We start from the raw sequence: 16,804 nt of genomic DNA, 5'->3' as shown, positions 1-16,804 counted from the left end.
AGAGATGTGCAAGTATAAAACAAGGGAGCCCACCCTGCAACTGGGAAAGAGGAGTTACATGTTCATTCCAAAACAGAGAAACAATGTAAAAACAGGAAAAAAAAAGAAAGAAAGAAAGAAAAAAAGTATCCATGCTCAACTCATCAGCTGGGAAAACCTGTGTGTAAAGTTCTGAAGCCTGAAAACTTTCAAAGAATCAAGGGTATAAAGGGTCCAGAAGAACTCAATACAGGACACAATTGCAAAAGTATTTTCTTCCTTTAATTTCTGCAACCCTCACTTTTGGAGGGAACACAGCCAGCGGTGACCTGGGGCCCCACGGGTTAGGCTGCACTCAACAAGGTGCCCGCTTGCTATATTAGGAAGAGTCCACTTTCAAATTCAAACTGCACCCAGGAGACAAAGGCAAGTCCTGGCTGCAGCCCAGGCAGGTGTTCTCTTGTCAAAACAAAACCTGCCTCAAAAGTCAATTCAGAGACTGGGCAAGTGAAAGAGCAGTGACTTAGAGGCAGGGAACCGAGCTTGAGGCTACTCCTGCACATTGGGTCACTACGGAATCGTAATTACCCTTTTAAAACTTCAATTCCTTCGTCTGATAAATGGGATCAATGACGCTCCACCTCAAATGGGTCTAACAGTATCTGCTCAACCTAATGGCTTAGATGGGAAACTGCTTTATTCAGGAAAGGGCTCCGGAACAGTAAGCTGCTTTACTAAGGTGTGGTGGCATGTTCTTCCAAGTTGAGAAGTTCTGCTAGATGGGAGAAATGAACAGTGCCCGTTTCTGAGTGTTCCAGACTACAGCCTTGCAGCTCCGGAGACCTAAGGGAAGAAACATCAGGCATGTCTCGCGGGGCTGCAGACATGAAGATGGGGATGGAATTCAGGTGATGGTACTGGTTGCACTCACCTGCTCCTCTTTCAAATGCCTCCTTCTGGCACTCTGCATTTCAGCATTCTCTTTGGGCTGTGGAGGCTCCCCAGAAGCCACGTCCCCTGAAAGGAACATAGGAAGGACCTCTTGTTCCCGGCACCACCTTTAACTCCTGCCCTTGCCCACCTGGGGAAGACGCATCGCAATGGTGGGTTACCAGGCAGGAGGGAAGGCTCTAGGAGGGTTGGGAGCCGTGGAACCCTGGAGCTTAACCTTTTCTGACCACCAGAGAAGGAGACTGCGGTGGCAGGACTGAGGCCTCTGCCTAGTGTTGAAACGGGAGCGCACAGATGCTTTTCCAAATAACTTTTGACCCCCTTTCTGGTAAATCTTTTTTTCATACTTGATTCTCTATGAAATCTAGACTGCAAACACCACCTCCTCCCCTCCTAGAACGCAGACTGGCTTACCACCGCCCTAGTTTCCTTCCAATTCCAACTGGGGGGGGGGCCCGCCATGGGCCAACAGCAGGCTAGCTCAGGGCTGAGGGGGTCTCTGGAGTCTGAACTCCGCGCCCGCTTGCTCCTCCATGGCTTAGCTGGTCAGGACTTGAACATTCGCCGGACCCATAAATTGGGTCATTTTGAACCTCAAAACCGAACCGGAGCCTGGGGAGGCCTTTAGGACCGAGGGGAGCCATCCCTTCCTCTAGTCGGGCAGCAAATTCCTGTCCTCCTAGTCCCCCGCAGTTACCCGCCGCCCCCAGCCTCTGTGGCCCTCATTGTCAGACACCGGCCCCGGGCCACCCTCTGGACGAGATCCCCCGCTAGGGCCTCCCTGGTCTGGGGCAAAGTTGGTGGCCACCTTCGCGCGGGCTGCGCCTTCCTCCTCTTCCCTGCCCTCCTCCCCCGGAGCCCGCGCCCGCCTCCTCCAGCACGCGCGTTGCCAGGCTCCGAAAGCTAAGCTGAGCGGCTGGCCCCAGGGCGCCCCTAGCCCAGCCTGCCGGCCAGGCGCGTGCGACGATAGTCTCCCAGCACCCCTTCCTCTCCCGAGAGGACTGGGCTCCGCCCCGGCGCCGCAGCTCCCGACTCCCCGCCGCTCGGGCTGCAGCCGCTGCCCCGCGCCCGGCGCTCGGGGCAGCCGGGGGCGCTGGCGGCTAGCGCAGGGCGGGGAGCGGCGGGGGGAGCGGAGCGGCGCAGAAGGGAGGGCAGAGGAGGAGAGAGCCTGGGAGCGGAGGAGCAGAGGCGGGCGCCGCACCGCCCCGCATGCTCGCTCGCTGGATAGACTCGCGGGCGGCCGCTTGGGCGCACTTGCCGGGTCACCTTGTCCCGGAGGTAAGTCCCGACCTCCAGGCCGCGGGGGCGGGCGGAGGGGCCCGCAGTGGGCGGGGTCGCGGCGGGGGCAGCAAGCTGGCGGCGGGAGCGGGAGGCTGCCGGGCGCTGGCGGGTGTCCTAGTCCTGGCTCCGCCTCGGAGCGCGCAGACCCGGCGGCGGCGTGGCGCCCGCGGTAAGTCCGGGTGGTCGCCGGGACGAGACTTGGGAGACACGGGGTCGGCGGGCGGGAGGAAGAGCTGAGCCGGCGGAGAAGATGCTGAGGAAAGGGTCGGTGCTGGCCCGGGCTGCACCTTGGTGCCTTGCCACCCCGGGAGACGCGAAGGGGCTGCCGTGCGAAGTCGATGGGAGCTGCTGAGACCGAGAACTGGGAGCGTAGTGGAGCCAGGCTGCCCAGCAGGGCCATGGGGGCGCGCGGCGGGCCAAGGCTCTGCGGGTTCGCGCTACCCCTCGGAGTGACCCGAAGGAGACCAGCCGGGGCTGGTGAGCCGGGCGGCCGCGGAGCTGGGGACCTAGGTCTGTTTGGGAATAGGAAGGGAAACAGACTAATCCTCCGAGCGGAGCGGCAGGCAAGGTGCAAGCGCGCTTGGGATGGGGAATCCCGACGGGCGACCGGGGCGGAAGCAGGGACTCCGGGAGCCTCCTTCCTCTAGCCAGAGCAAGACCTGCCTTCGAAAGCTGTCTGGCCCCTGGCAGCCGCGACAGCCTGCAGCCCTGGGAGCCAAAGCCCCGGCGCCGAGATGGGAGCGAGCACATACGCTGTTTTGGTTCCAGTTTGAATCTCGCTTTTTCTTAGTCGTGATTTCTGCCTCTTCGTGTGCGCTCTCTGGGCAGTGGGGAGGAAGGAATGGCTCACTAGATGAGTTGGGCACTTTTCTTAGGGAAGGGGCTTTGGTCCCTTTGCGCTTTTTGCAAGACCCTAGTAGAGTGGCTCTGGCAGCCGAGCTTTGAGGAGGCGGCCAGAGGGGCCGTTTGGCATCTCTGAAAGACGAGAGGAAGGAGTCTTCTGGTAGTCCTGTTTTCCTTTGGGGGTTTCCTTGCACGCAGAGGTTTGGGCGCTTGGCACCCCGACTTCAGGTGCGCACAGTCCTCCTGCGACACCAGATGCGCTGGCGCCGCAGCGCTCCTGGCTCGGACCGATGCCTGCGACTTCCCTGGCCATGTCCTGGTGTTTAGTGCAGCAGACACCGGCCGAAGGCTTGGCTGATCGGGGGTGTAGTGGAGGGGAGGGCTGGGCATTACACAGTGGCTCCGTTTTCTGGTTGGAATCAGTTGGTGGGGCGTGCTCGCGCGCGTCTGTGTATCTGTCCGTTCCCCTCCTACAGCCCAGCGTGTTTGGTCTGAGTCCAAAGAAGGAGGTGGTGTGTGTGCTGCGTAGACCTGCGCCTGTGGGGTTAGCAGCCTCATAACAGCCCCTAGAGCCGGCCAACTTCTCAGTGCTAGGCTGCGACCTCAGGGGCCGCCGCATCGGGGATCGGAAGTGGTCTTCAAAGAGGGGTCTGGGTCTCGAAGTCCTGGCAGCAGCCGAAGTGAAAAGGAGCTGCCAGGAGGCGGGCGGGCAATCTGATGTCCGTTCTGGCGCGGACAGGAAGAAACTGAAGTCGAATTTTTAGATGAATTGCGTGCTGTGTTTGGCGGTGGTGTGGCCCGTTCTTTCGGAGGTCCACACCACAGGTGTGAGGCCTGTGGGCCCTGAGGAAGCGCCCTCCCCTTGTTTTCTCCCTCCCCTCTCTCTCCATCTCTCCACCGCCAGCCCCTCTCTTTGCGAGGAGCAAGCCTGACTTAGTAGCTGATCGGCACCCTCTCTCACCCTGCCCCCGTATCCTGCATGAAAACGGAATCCTCATAATCAAGAGGGCCTTGTTAAAAAAAAGATGGAGAAATCTATTTTTAAACTTTTTTATTATGGAAAATTTCAGTGGTACACAGTGGCAGACAGAGAATAGTGCCCTGAAGCTTTGTGTACCCCCCACCCAGTCACCACCTGCAGTTACCTTTTGTGGAGTTTTGGAGGCCTTATTTGATGAAGTATTTCAAAACTCATTCCAAAATGCTAAGTATTGGATAGTATGTTAATTAGCTCCATTCAGCCATGACACATTGTATACACATATCACAGCATCGCTTTGTACCCCATAAACATATACAATTATAATTTGCTAAGGTCTGATAAAATAAACTAATTCATTAAAAATACAAAATTACTTTGATATAAACTTCAAAAAAAAAAAAATTCCAAACTCACCTCACCTCTAAACACATCCCTCTGTATCTCCAGCTGATGACATTTCATTTTATGTTACCTATCAGAAATGTCAGTTTTTAATAACCCCATTAGAGTATAGGTGATATTAAAATAAAAATGAAGGCCCCCTCCATTCCCATTTTAGAGTAGAAAAGGAAAACCTGCTAACTCTCCTTAAGGCGTACAGGGGCGAGATATTGAAGGAAAGACAAGTCCAGATCTCTGGAAGAGAGACATGTTAGCAATAGGACCAGACTTATCCTAATTCATGCAGGGTGTAAACATGATTCTGGTTGAGTCATGATAGGCAAGATAATTTTTTTTTGATAAAAACTTTAAAACTCAGTTCAAAAATTATAAGCAATTAATTTCTTCCACATTTAACATTGAGATAAAGGTGCTCTACCAGACTTATTTTTCTCATTAATTTTAAATCATATTTTCTAGGGAGTTATTACTATGATCAGAGAATAGAAAGTTATTTTCTTATGTAAGATTTCTATCTGAGGCACTAGTCAGTGCTATGCTGAGGTTCACGGAGCGTACTGAACATTTCATTGTTTAATTAGAAAATGTTTGGTCGTCCTCCAGGTCACACCTGCTCTGCCCTCTGAAGAGGCTCTGCGCTTGCTGAGATGTGATGTCCAGTGTGACTTTTACTGGCTGGAGAGGTGTGGCACACAGGGAGGCACTGGAGGCAGTGGGAGGGGATGCCCTCCCTCCACCAGCCCCCTCCCATCCTGCACACCTCTGTGCTTTCCTTTATATAAAAGCAGTTCCTAAAAATTGTCAATGACGTTCTGAGAGGAGTCAGTCAGACTTTTGAGTACCTTTATAAAGTGCACTATTTAAAGGCGTCCTTAGTTAACCTCTTGTAAGATGAATAACCATCTTGTAGGTGAGCAGTTTTATGTCCTGTCACTCCATCCCCAAATAAAACCTTGTCTTTTCATGACTCCAGCTTGGCCTGTGCCCCTCACATTGGCCTTTCAGATCCTCATGCACATTGGAAAATGCAGGTTCCATCTCAGAGTGAACGCACTGCTGTGGCCTGTAGTTTGAACAGATGTCACATTATCAGCAAAATTCTTTGAATGAGTGGGTAAAGTGGCAAGGACTGAAGTATGGGGTTTTAATTTGACAACACCAGCAAAACACGGGGGTAAGCGACTGGCACAACAGCCTGTTGTATCAGTGGAAAGTTGCATAAGGTCATTTTGGGGCAGTGCATTGACAGAAGTCTTTGGAGCCATAGCTCTTGACTCAGCATCACTACACTAGAGGCATGGTGTCAAAATCTCTACAAAGCAGTACTGAAAACATTAGAGATAGGCTGACCAGGTCTCTAACCATGTCACTGGAATTAGAATAATGAAGTTGGCAGTGGGAGGTTTGAAAAATGTGGTTTCTCAGCATTCTCTATGCAAGATGCCCATTTTGAATGATTCCTAAGAGATCCTAAACTTGTGTTCAGAGAGCAGCTGAAGTAACCCGGTCACCAGCTATGATTCAGTGCCCTCGTGACTGCTTTGCTTACATCCAGGCAGCATATCGGATTGTGCGGAGAGTGGAGGAGGGATGCGCTGGGGAGACAGGTGTGCAGAGTGTCTCCTGTCCCCAGGCTGCTCCCTCTTTCCCCTTGGGCCTTCCCTGAGTGCCATGAGCAGACATAGGCTCCAGAATCTGGAAGGTCCCATTTGTTTTCTCAGAATGCCATGTGAATACAAACTTTACCCAGAGAAACTTTGAGACAATGAAATGTCCTCAATCCAGTGTCTTTTTCATTTAACAAACTGTGACAACATTAACGCTTGGTTTTCAAAATCCTGGAAAGAATATGGTTAAAAAGAAACGATCTCAGAAAAGTGACATGGTTTGTCTAAGATCATTCAGCTAGCAAGCAGCAGAGCCCAGAGTCTGGAGCCTACAACCTGTCGTTGGCAAGGGTGAGGATTGGGACAGTGCGTTTGCACTCACTTGGGATGGACGGACACATGCACAGGAATGTGCCCAGGGTGCATACATAGCCATGTGGGCTAAAGATTTATGAGAATGTATAGGAAAGGCATGTGAGCAATAGCTTATGAAATTTAGCTTTAACATAACTAAATTTAGATTCATATTACCTTATAAACTTACGTGATGCATTCTCTAAGATGGAAACATTTTTAAAACAGATTACCAACAAACCACCACCCTCCATTTGTAGTATGTGATGATTCAAGATGCAAGCATGATTCAGATAACAAAATGTAAATCTTCTTAAACTATTGTATGATAAATGACCTGTTAAATTACCAAAAACAAAGAAAAATGGAAATTCTAAAGAACAACAACAGATAAGCTTCGGGATCAAAAATAACTGTTAGAACCAAAAATAACAGAACCAGGAAACATTATACACAGGTAGAAAATAATAAAAATAAAAGCTGCTTCCAAAGGTACAACCCAGGGGATAACTTTGCCTGTTTAGTTACGTAAAAATAATTTAAGAGTTCAATTAGCATTATTTCAGAGGCATGGGCCTTTTGCTCTGGAAGTTGCAATCAGTGTTCAGTGTGAAAACACTTTTTGCTTGGTTTTTAGTTCTTAACTGAATTTTGTGTCAATAAAATTCATTTTTAAATACTGGTGTGGCATTTAGAGAATGAGTCTGAAGGAGAGAGTACTTGTGTGGATTTTAAACTGGGTGTTTCAAAAAGTGCTCACTTAGGGTAAATTTCTATTTTGAACAATTCTTAGGTCTCCAACAAGTTCAGCTGTTATCTATCACTTGACCTCACTGGGCAGGCACTTTCAGATGTTACCTCCATCTGTTACTTCCTTAGGTTTCCTCTCTTTCAGAAAACTCCAGTGCCCAAAACAAAACCAGAAAGCAAACACATTTCAGATCATTCTAACTACAAAAGTTTTATTCCATTGCCTCAACTTTAAACTACAGATCTTTCTGAAAGGGAGATACAGTAATCTTACCTCAAATACATTTGGAACCACCCCCCACGCCCCTGCTTGGAAAAGCAAATAAATGAAGTGTTATAGAAACTCACTCTTCTGTCATGCATACAATAGTCAGTTTTTAACTTCCTCCTATAGGAGGAAGTTGGTCTTCACATGTTGGTGGTACAGACCCTCAGCTGGCGTGGGTCTGAGAGACAGGAGTTTATCCCTGAAGATCCTAATGGGATTAAGTCCTGGGACAGTTTCCCAGTGGAAACCCAGTAGCCATGCTGTGGGGTGGCCTGAGGCATTAGCTTTAGGGTAGACCCCGGGGAAGCCCAATTCATCCTACAAAAGATTGGTACCAATTCCACTGTTAATTATTTGCGGTTTCTAAAAGTGCATTTAATAAAGCCTATGTGTTTCTGTAGCCAACCTTCATGTCTGACATCTCAGCCTCAGCCCATCACCCATGTGTCTCCTTTATAAGAAACCTTGTTGTTCCGTTGAGTGCCCCATGGGGTAATGGCACAGCACGCGTAGGGCAGTCGAAAGAGTCGAGATGTGATAGGTGGTGTGCGTGGTTTCTGAGATGCTGTCTAAGCGCAGGGACTGGCCTGGGCTGGTAGGCATAGATGATTGACTGTCACAGATTGACTGTAAGAGGCACTCATCTGCTGCAGATCTCCCGTGGAAACCCTGTATTTATGAGGACCTTGGAGAGGACCCTGCACCGGGCAATCCCACCAATCCTAACCCAGTCTTGGAATGCTTTCAGATACCTCTTGCCTCTTTTGGCTTTACTTTTCTCTCCCAATTCCTCACCGTTTCCATAGTGCCTTTGTGACAAGTGGCTCCACAACAAAGAACTATGAGCTGATTAATGTGCATAGTGTCTTTTTTTTTTTTTTTTTTTTTAATGGCGTCTCACTCTGTCACCCAGGCTGGAGTGCAGTGGCACGATCTCAGCTTACTGCAACCTCCACCTCCTGGGTTCAAGCACTTCTTCTGCCTCAACCTCCCAAGTATTTGGGACTACAGGTGCACTCCACCATACCTGGCTAATTTTTCTATTTTTCGTAGAGACAGGGTTTTCACCATGTTGGCCAGGCTAGTCTCGAACTCCTGACCTCAAGTGATCTGCCCTCTTAGCTTCCCAAAGAGCTGGAATTACAGGCATGAACCACTGTGCCCAGCTTAATGTGCATAGTATCTTAACAGGTTTTTTCTTATATACTAAACCTAGAGATACAGCTCATTCATTTCAGTACTCTAATAATAGTTTAGTGCTCTAAATTCCCTCACAAAAACAGGTTTTTGTTGAAAGCTAACTTTGAGTCAAGGGAAATAATCTTCTTTGTTATTTCTAAGTTTATTCTCTGCCCTTCATTCTTATCCTGACCTTTAAAAGCTGTGGATATTGGCCGGGTGCGGTGTCTCACGCCTGTAATCCCAGCACTTTGGGAGGCTAAGGCGGGCAGATCACTTGAGGTCAGGAGTTCAAGACCAATCTGACTAACATGGTGAAACCCCATCTCTACTAAAAATAACAAAAAATTAGCTGGGCTTGGTGGCAGGCACCCCTAGTCCCAGGTACTCAGGAGGCTGAGGCAGGAGAATGGCGTGAACCCGGGAAGCGGAGTTTGCAGTGAGCCGAGATCCGAGATCGTGCCACTACACTCCAGCCTGGGTGACAGAGCAAGACTCCATCTCAAAAAAAAAAACAAAAAAACTGTGGATATTATATTAAGTATCACACCTTCACACAGTCCATTGTTTTCACTTTGTTCACAATGGGATCACTAACTGGAAGCCTCTCCTAACTGGTCTGGACTTGGCAAGGACCCTACAGCCTGCAGCACAGCTGTCTATCCCACTCAAGTGGCCTGGAACAAGGAGGGTCATTTGTCCAGCTGCATTTCTGTCCTGCTGCCATCCGCTCATCCGCTGTGGCCCTGCTCGTGTGGGTCCTCTTGTGTAAGATTCATTGGTACACTTGCTAATCTGAATGTTCTGGGTGTAGCTGTATTAGCTGTGAATCGGAGCCCTGGATGTATTTGAGGACATCACAGTCTATTTTAGAACCATAGAGATGAAATGTATCTCTTGACTCAATATGTGCAGAATTCGGTAGCTTCCTTCCTTGCCTATTGCTAGACCTCGAATTTCTGATTTGCCACATACCTTTCCAGGAAAAACATGCGTCACACTCTTGGGACACAAAAAGAGTTTGCATCCCTAATCCCAGCAACGATTCTGTCTGTTGCTCTTCACATGCCTACAGGGCAAAGTGGCACAGCGCTGCTCAGTGAGTGCTGGGGTGACCAGGTGGCCCTACCGTCTCACCATTGGTGTTGGGCCATAGCCCGTCCTCAAACACTGTTTTTTTTTTTTTTTTTTTTTTTTAACCAGAGCAGGGCCACATGGGCACCTCCCTCCTCCCTAAGTTCTCCTGCATCCCATTGATTGTCTGCAGTCACCCATCTGTCCCACCCAGAGTCTGGCACTGCAGTCACCAGCTAGTCTATTCTACTACTTCAGCCTTGCCCCAGGTGCACCTGGGACTGTAGCACTCAGACTCACAGACAGTGGGAGCAAAGGGCTTCCTAATGGTCTCTGGATCAGAGAGCCAAGCTGTAAACCATCTGTGACTGCCCTGCCTCCCCATCATCTTGTCCTCCAGCGATTGCAATGCCCTGGATACCTGCAGAGGTTACTGAGGGGATGGGGTACACTGCACCCCACTGCCCCTGGCTCCAGTGTGTCCTGGACATTATGCAGAGGGCCAGGTCAGTGCATGGAAGTGGGGTAGGGAGAGCCATGGCTCTGGGAGATACTTGCCCTTCAGGGGAGACTGAGGCTGGGGTGTGATGGAGTGCGATGGAGGGGCTGATGGAGAGCCCAGCATTGGTCAAAGGATGGACCTCAGTCACTAGCACTTCTACACGGTTATAGATATTCCAAACTCCAGGCGTTTCTGACCTGTCTGGACCTAAGACACAGACATGGGCTTCCAGCATTACTGACCTCAGGATTTGGCTCTGGGCTGGACAAGAACTCCACCCTGCCAGTGGCCAAGCATCCTTTCTTGGTAGAACCAGGTAAGCCCTATGCCTCACCACGGAGCCGCCTGGCTGCTCTAAAAGGGTGGCCCTGCTCTTCAGATCCAGATGAAATAGAGGTGAGCTAAACAATTGTGGGGAAATAAAGGGAGCTCAACCCTAAAGGGTCAGATTAAAGCTGGCAGGACCTGTTTGGATGTTGTCATGAAGGTGATTCAGGAAGACCACCAGCTTCAATTGGTGCCTTGTTGCTTCGGTGTCTCTCTTAAGGACCAGAGTGGCAGCGCCAGGCAGGGCAGGGAGGAACCCTAGGAGGGAAGGGTGGAGACTGAGCTTTGTCTGCTATTCCATGTGACTCCCTCGGCAAGCTCCCTAGATGCCTGTTTGACACTTGGTGGAAAGAAGGGACCCAGAGGGCTTCCCCAACGTGCCATCCAGCCTCTGCATCTCCCAGATGCAGAGCCAGGGCACAGGGACCCAAGTTTTTAGGGCTTGTTTGCTTTTGTATTTGTCTCTAAAGTGCATTTTTTTTCCTCACCCACCATGCTCAGTTTTCTTGGCATTTCTGGAACCCAGAATACTGTTTGGGACAATGACAGACCCCGTGCACTGTAGACAAATAGATGCAGACAGCTCTGGCTTCCAGCAAGCCCCAAGTAGGACACAACATGATGAGGACGTTCCTCTATCTGTGCTTTTCGGTGGTTTCCTGGGAGGAGAGCACCACAGCCAGTCAGGGGCACCATGGGCGAGGGGAAGCCCAGGTCCTAGGCCAGGCCAGGAGTCATGCACCTAGAAAAGTCTAGGAGAACAGAAGCCTCCCACAGAACTCCCAGGCAGGCAGAAGGGAAGCCGCATTCCTGTAATGCCAGAGGCCCAGACATTTAGAGAGAACGTCGCATTGAACTCCGCAGGACAGCGGGTCAACTTTTAGACCTCGTGGGCACTGTGTTCTTGTCTTGCTCTCAGCATAAGGCTTTTCCCGGAAGATGAAAATGTTCTTTCTCCTTAGACACTGCCCAGAAATGCTGATCTTCCTGGAATTTCTATTCAGAGCTTGAAATATTACAGAAATGTATATTTGGTGAGTTGGGCTCTGCCAACTGTTTCAGTCGCTCCTTAAGACTAAGTTGGTGCCTAATTAGAGTAAAAACAAAGATGCAAATTGTTTCTTGGGGACCCAAATCAGAGGGTCTCTGTCTCCACCAGAGCCTGGCCCAGCCCTGGAGAGTGACTTGGGAGCCCCGTCTTGACAGGTTCTTCCCTCTCTTCTGAGACCTTCTCCCCAAGCCCTCAGCCTCCTTGGATTCCACCCACCAGACCTTCTCTGTCAGAATGGAGTGGCCCCAGGGGCAGGACTCACCGCTACCAACTGAGCTTTCCTATGTTCACAACTGGCTGCCCTGCATATCTTCCTGTTCCTACCCCTTACCCAACGTCATCTCTGGGAAGTTCTCTGGGGCAGCAGCCTCAGTGAACCCATTCTCTGTCTGCTCCCTCCAGCCCCTTGGGCTTCCCTTTCCATGCCCCTCCCTCTGATAATGATACTTAGTAATCCAGGAATCCACACCAGAAACTCCCTCAGCCCCTGTGCTCCTTCCTCTTCCTCATCACTAGATCTAAGTATTTCCTGCCTCTCCCTTGCATCTTTTCCACCCTTGGCCCTGTATGCACACTCCTCTCTTGCTGGATCATCTCAGTAGCTTCCTGCAAGCTCTCCCTGCCTGCTGCATTGTGCCTCTTGCCTCCAGGACTGCCAGGAGAGTGAGCTGTCTCAAGTGCAGATCCGCCTCTGGGGCCCTCCTCTCGAAGCCCACTACTGGCACAGAACAGGCTGCTTGGGAAAGATACAAGGCAAGGCTGTCCTATCAGTCCCTGTTCACCCTCCAGCCTCATCCCCATTTCTCTAGGTGCCCAGAACACCGAGTTACTCCTGCCCCTGCCATGCACAAGTACATGTGCACACACAAATGCCTGCACACACACACACTCCATGGTCCCACATGTGCACATGCACACACACACACATTACATAGTCCCACACCTCCCCCACCTGCAGTTGGCTGCCTCTTGCCTCTTGCTAATCTCCTCTGAGGTTCAAAGGCTTAGCTTGATCATCACCTCTTCCCAGCATCCTTCCTGCAAGTTCGGCATCCCCGCTTCTAGGTGCCCTTGGCACCTGGGCCCACACCAACACTGGTGTGGCGTTAGCAGAACAATCAAAGATGAAATATCTACAAAAAACTGTCAAGAAATGTGTAAGACCTATATAATGCTATTTCAATCAGAATGCCAATATTATATTGCCTTTTGAGCTTGACAGAATTATTCAAAAGTTCATGAAAGAATAATCAGGCTACAGTACTACATTTTTTTCAGTGAAGAAATGTCCTACCAGATAATAAAACGAAGTGTTCAAATTACATTAATTGACCTCAAATCCATTAGTATGGCTACTGTCAAAAAATCACAGAAAATAACAAGGGTTGGTGAGGATGTTTAGAAATTGGAACCCATGTGCACTACTTGGGGAACTGTGAGAGGATGTAGTTGCTAGGGAAAATAGTGTGGAGGTTCCTCAAAAACACTAAACATAGATTTGCCATATGATCCAGCAGTCCCACTTCTGGGTATATATCCAAAATAATTGAAAGCAGAGTCTTGAAGAGATATGCACATGCCCATTTTGATAGTAACATTATTCACCACAGCTCAAATGTGGAAGCAAGCCAAGTGTCTATCAGCAAATGAGTAGATAAGCAAAATGTGCTAAACACATACAGTGAAATATTGTTCAGCTTTAAAAAGAAAAGAAATTCTGTCATAGGCTACAACATGATGAACCTTGAGGATACTAAGCTTCGTGAAATAAGCCAGAGACAAAAAGGCTCATACGATATGATTTCACTTATATGACATACTGAGAGTTCTCAAACTCAGAGGCAGAAAGTACAATGGTGGTTGTCAGGGTCTGGGGAAGGGGAGATGGGAGTTATTATTTAAAGGGTATAGAGTTGCATACGTGCAAAATGAAAAAGTTCTGGAGAATCCTTGCATAGCAATATGAATATACTTAGCACTACTGAACTCTATACTATGAAATGGTTAAGATTATGTAAATTTTATGGTGTGTGTGTGTGTGTGTGTTTTGCCACAATAAAAAAAAAACACATTAATTGGAAATGTAAGATTCTAGTTACTGGCATGTAGTTAACAGGCTATTCTGATTTTCTACTGTTGCATAACAGACTGCCCCCAAAACTTAGAGTTCATGGATCTGTGTGTCAGGAATTTGAAAGGGCACAGTGGGGACGGCTTATCTCTGCTCTGTGGCTCCTGGGGCCTCAGCTGAGAAGACTCACATGGCTGGGACTGGAGTCTTTGCCCAGGCTGGGCTCACTCAGAGCCTGGACCAGGAGCACCTACACGTGACCTCTCCCTGGGTTTCCTCCCAGCATGGTGTCAGGATGGCCAGACTTCACATGCCGAGGCTTCTGCTCCAAAAGTGAGTGTGAACACGGTCAAGGCTGCACACTCTCCTGCCCCATCTCCACAGCCACTCTGGGTCAGTGCCGCAGGATTCTATTGATTATAGGCAAGTTTCTAAGCCAGCCCAGAATCAAGGAGGCAAATTAGACTCCACTTTTGAAGGGAGGTGTGTGAAAGAATTTATGAACCATACATTCAATCTGCCATGCAGACAAGTAGGTCAGACAGAGAACTCTGACACAGATGCCAGCCCCAAGAGCCTAGTGAATGTGTGGGAGCCGGTGGGGAGAGCTGAATTAGTCAATGTGGAGCACTTTGGAAGTAGGTAGGTGGGCTATAAAGTCAATTTATACCTCCCCATTTCATAAAAAGTTCTGAATGTATTTTAAAAGCATGAATAAATTCAGCCTGAACATCTTACCAGTAATCCCAAGAGAAAAATAATTGATAAAGATTAAATATATGTACACATTCTGTACAACAGGCACTGTAAACAAAATTGAAAAGCATATAATAATCTGGAAACAAACATTTGCAACAAATTAAATGCTTAATAATCTTCCCACAGCAAAGAAGAAAACACAAACAACCTTATTAAAAACTGAGTTCATGCAATGGAGAAAAAGGTGGGAAGAAGTGGAAATAACTAAGAAACAAATATATGGAAAAACATACGTGCATCTTTTCTTGTTTTTTGGTTTTTGTCGTTGTTGTTTTTTCTGAGATGGAGCCTCACTCTGTCACCCAGGCTGGAGTGCAGTGTCGTGATCTCTGCTCACTGCAACCTCTGCCTCCCAGGTTCAAGTGATTCTCCTGCCTCAGCCTCCTGGGTAGCTGAGATTACAGGTGCATGCCACCACACCTGGCTAATTTTTTCATTTTCAGCAGAGATGGGGTTTCACCATGGTTGGCCAGGCTAGTCTCGAACGCCTGACCTTGTGATGCACCTGCCTCAGCCTCCCAAACTGCTGGGATTACAGGCGTGAGTCACCATGCCTGGCTGTGCATCTTTACTTGTAATGATGAAAACACACATTGAAGTTAGGGAAGATACATCTTTCCAAAATGACTGCCCAGCCTCAGAGATTCCAGTTGCTCAGTAAAGGCACCTGAGGCAGCTCTTGGGATCTCTGGGGAGGTTGAATCTCTTGTCTTGAAAGTTTCACTGAAAGGTTCACTGAGGTCCTTCCCTTATATCCTTGGCCCCATAACAGAACCATTAAAACATTTCTAAGATACACGCAGAGTATGTGCATCTTGACTTCAAGTAATGAACTGTCAGAAAAAAACTAAATGTCTGTCAAAAGGGGATGGTTAAATATGATGCAGCTATCATGATGTTCTTAAAATAATGATTCCATTATTTTAAATCCCTGGCCCATTGGCCAGGGCTGTGCTGAGTATGTATTTATATGGATCAATGTCCGTGGTAAACTACTAAGGATGGAAAGCTAGAGGAAAATATGTTAAACATTTGTGTGAATATGTTATTCTCTGGGAGTGAAGTTTAAATATTTATTCAGATAATTCTTGAAAGCTGTTCTCCACATTGTTAATGGTATGTAGTCATGAGGAGTAGAGTGGAAATAGGAACTTCCATGGTTTTAATTTTCTATGCATTGGTATGATTTCAATTCATAAACATAAACATGTTGTTTTTGCCATTTAAAAAAAAAAAACCTATTTAAACACCTATCTATCCTTCGGAAATAATCAGAGGTCTGGATGTAGTGGTTTGGCTACACGTTCACATTCATACCTGATTGGGGAAGGTGGAAAGCCTGGAGCCTCCTAGAAGTTGAGTGAAGGGTGTCTGTGTCAAGCATGCAATGCACGCTGTGGCTGCAGTGTGATGCAGCGGGAATCCAAGCCGTGGGCACTTACACGCATGCAGAGAAAGGTGTGCATGTGTGGGAAGGGACTGCAGGAGACGCCAGTACCACCATGAGTAGCTCCAGGCATGGAGTTACATGTGGATTTCATTTGCTATGTTATGTACTTTCCTGATTTTCAACTTGATCCTTGATTACTGTTTTGATTTGGAAAAAAACCCAAAAGTTTAGAAATTATTTTGTTGCCTCTCTCATTTGACTGAAAATCTGTTTCTTAATCATATTTTATGTTCCCACGTCCTATGCCCAGAGCCTAGCACACATTATGTGCTCAGCCAATGTTTACTCTTCCTGGGCTTCTCCTGGGCACCTCCCTGCCTCTTGAAAGAACGTGCTCTGCATTCCCCCCCAGGACTCCCAGTCTGAGGAGGCCCCTCTCCTCTGAGCATGTGTGTGCATGCTCCTGCCTGTGGCTGGCAGCCTTGGCTCTAAGCCCCACGACAGTGGATACGTTTTCAAGAGTAGTTCATTCACCATGTATTGAGGACTTGCCATTTGCTTGACCTTGTGGCAGACCCCAGAGACAGAGATGAAAGGCTGTGGTCCCTCATGGAAGAAGGGCGTTCAGAGGCCCTGCCTAGTGTGCGAAGCCTCACTTTGCTTGACATGGTGCAAAATGGCGATCCAGGCGCAAAATGGCGATACAGGCAGGCACCGGGGCTGCAGGAGCAGGGGTGCTTCGGCAAGATGCAGCCAAGACTCAGAATGCGAAAGTGACTAGCCTGGAAGAGTAGAAAGAAGGGGTCTTCTCAGCAGAGGGTGCAAGATAGGGCAGAGGTCACAGAGGCCTCTGTGCACCTAGAAGGTGGAAGTTGGATGTGGCTTCAGAATTCAGTCTGCACCAGTGGTGTTTGCTGAGATCCAGGTGCCCACACGAGAAACAACAGATGGCGTCAGACGAATTCAAGTACAGTCCTGGCTACCTGTTGCTGCCCAGGTTGCCCCAGAATGTATAGCATGAAAACTGCTGAGGG

General features: G+C 48.8%; 1 protein-coding gene and 1 non-coding gene across 11 annotated transcripts in view; one reads left to right on the top strand and one right to left on the bottom strand.

The window, feature by feature from the left end:
- Positions 1-239: 239 nt before the first annotated feature.
- Positions 240-1,982, bottom strand: LOC114670426 (uncharacterized). The gene is made up of 3 exons (XR_013399709.1): positions 1,739-1,982; positions 911-996; positions 240-822 (listed from the first exon to the last, which is right to left on the bottom strand). It is a non-coding gene; the product is annotated as an uncharacterized LOC114670426 (transcript).
- A 147-nt stretch (positions 1,983-2,129) lies between these two features.
- SYNDIG1 (synapse differentiation inducing 1) overlaps positions 2,130-16,804 on the top strand; it is a 193,806-nt gene continuing 179,131 nt past the window's right edge. For 5 of the 10 annotated variants that reach the window (XM_028827281.2, XM_015149614.3, XM_077948411.1 and 2 more), the window contains exon 1: positions 2,130-2,208. The gene's annotated coding sequence lies outside the window, so the exon portion shown is untranslated. 10 annotated transcript variants of the gene reach the window in all.

This window comes from Macaca mulatta, chromosome 10 (assembly GCF_049350105.2).
Source record: "Macaca mulatta isolate MMU2019108-1 chromosome 10, T2T-MMU8v2.0, whole genome shotgun sequence".
NCBI lineage: Eukaryota > Metazoa > Chordata > Mammalia > Primates > Cercopithecidae > Macaca > Macaca mulatta.
Note: the sequence above shows the minus strand (reverse complement) of the source record. Positions and strands in the feature narration are given on the sequence as shown.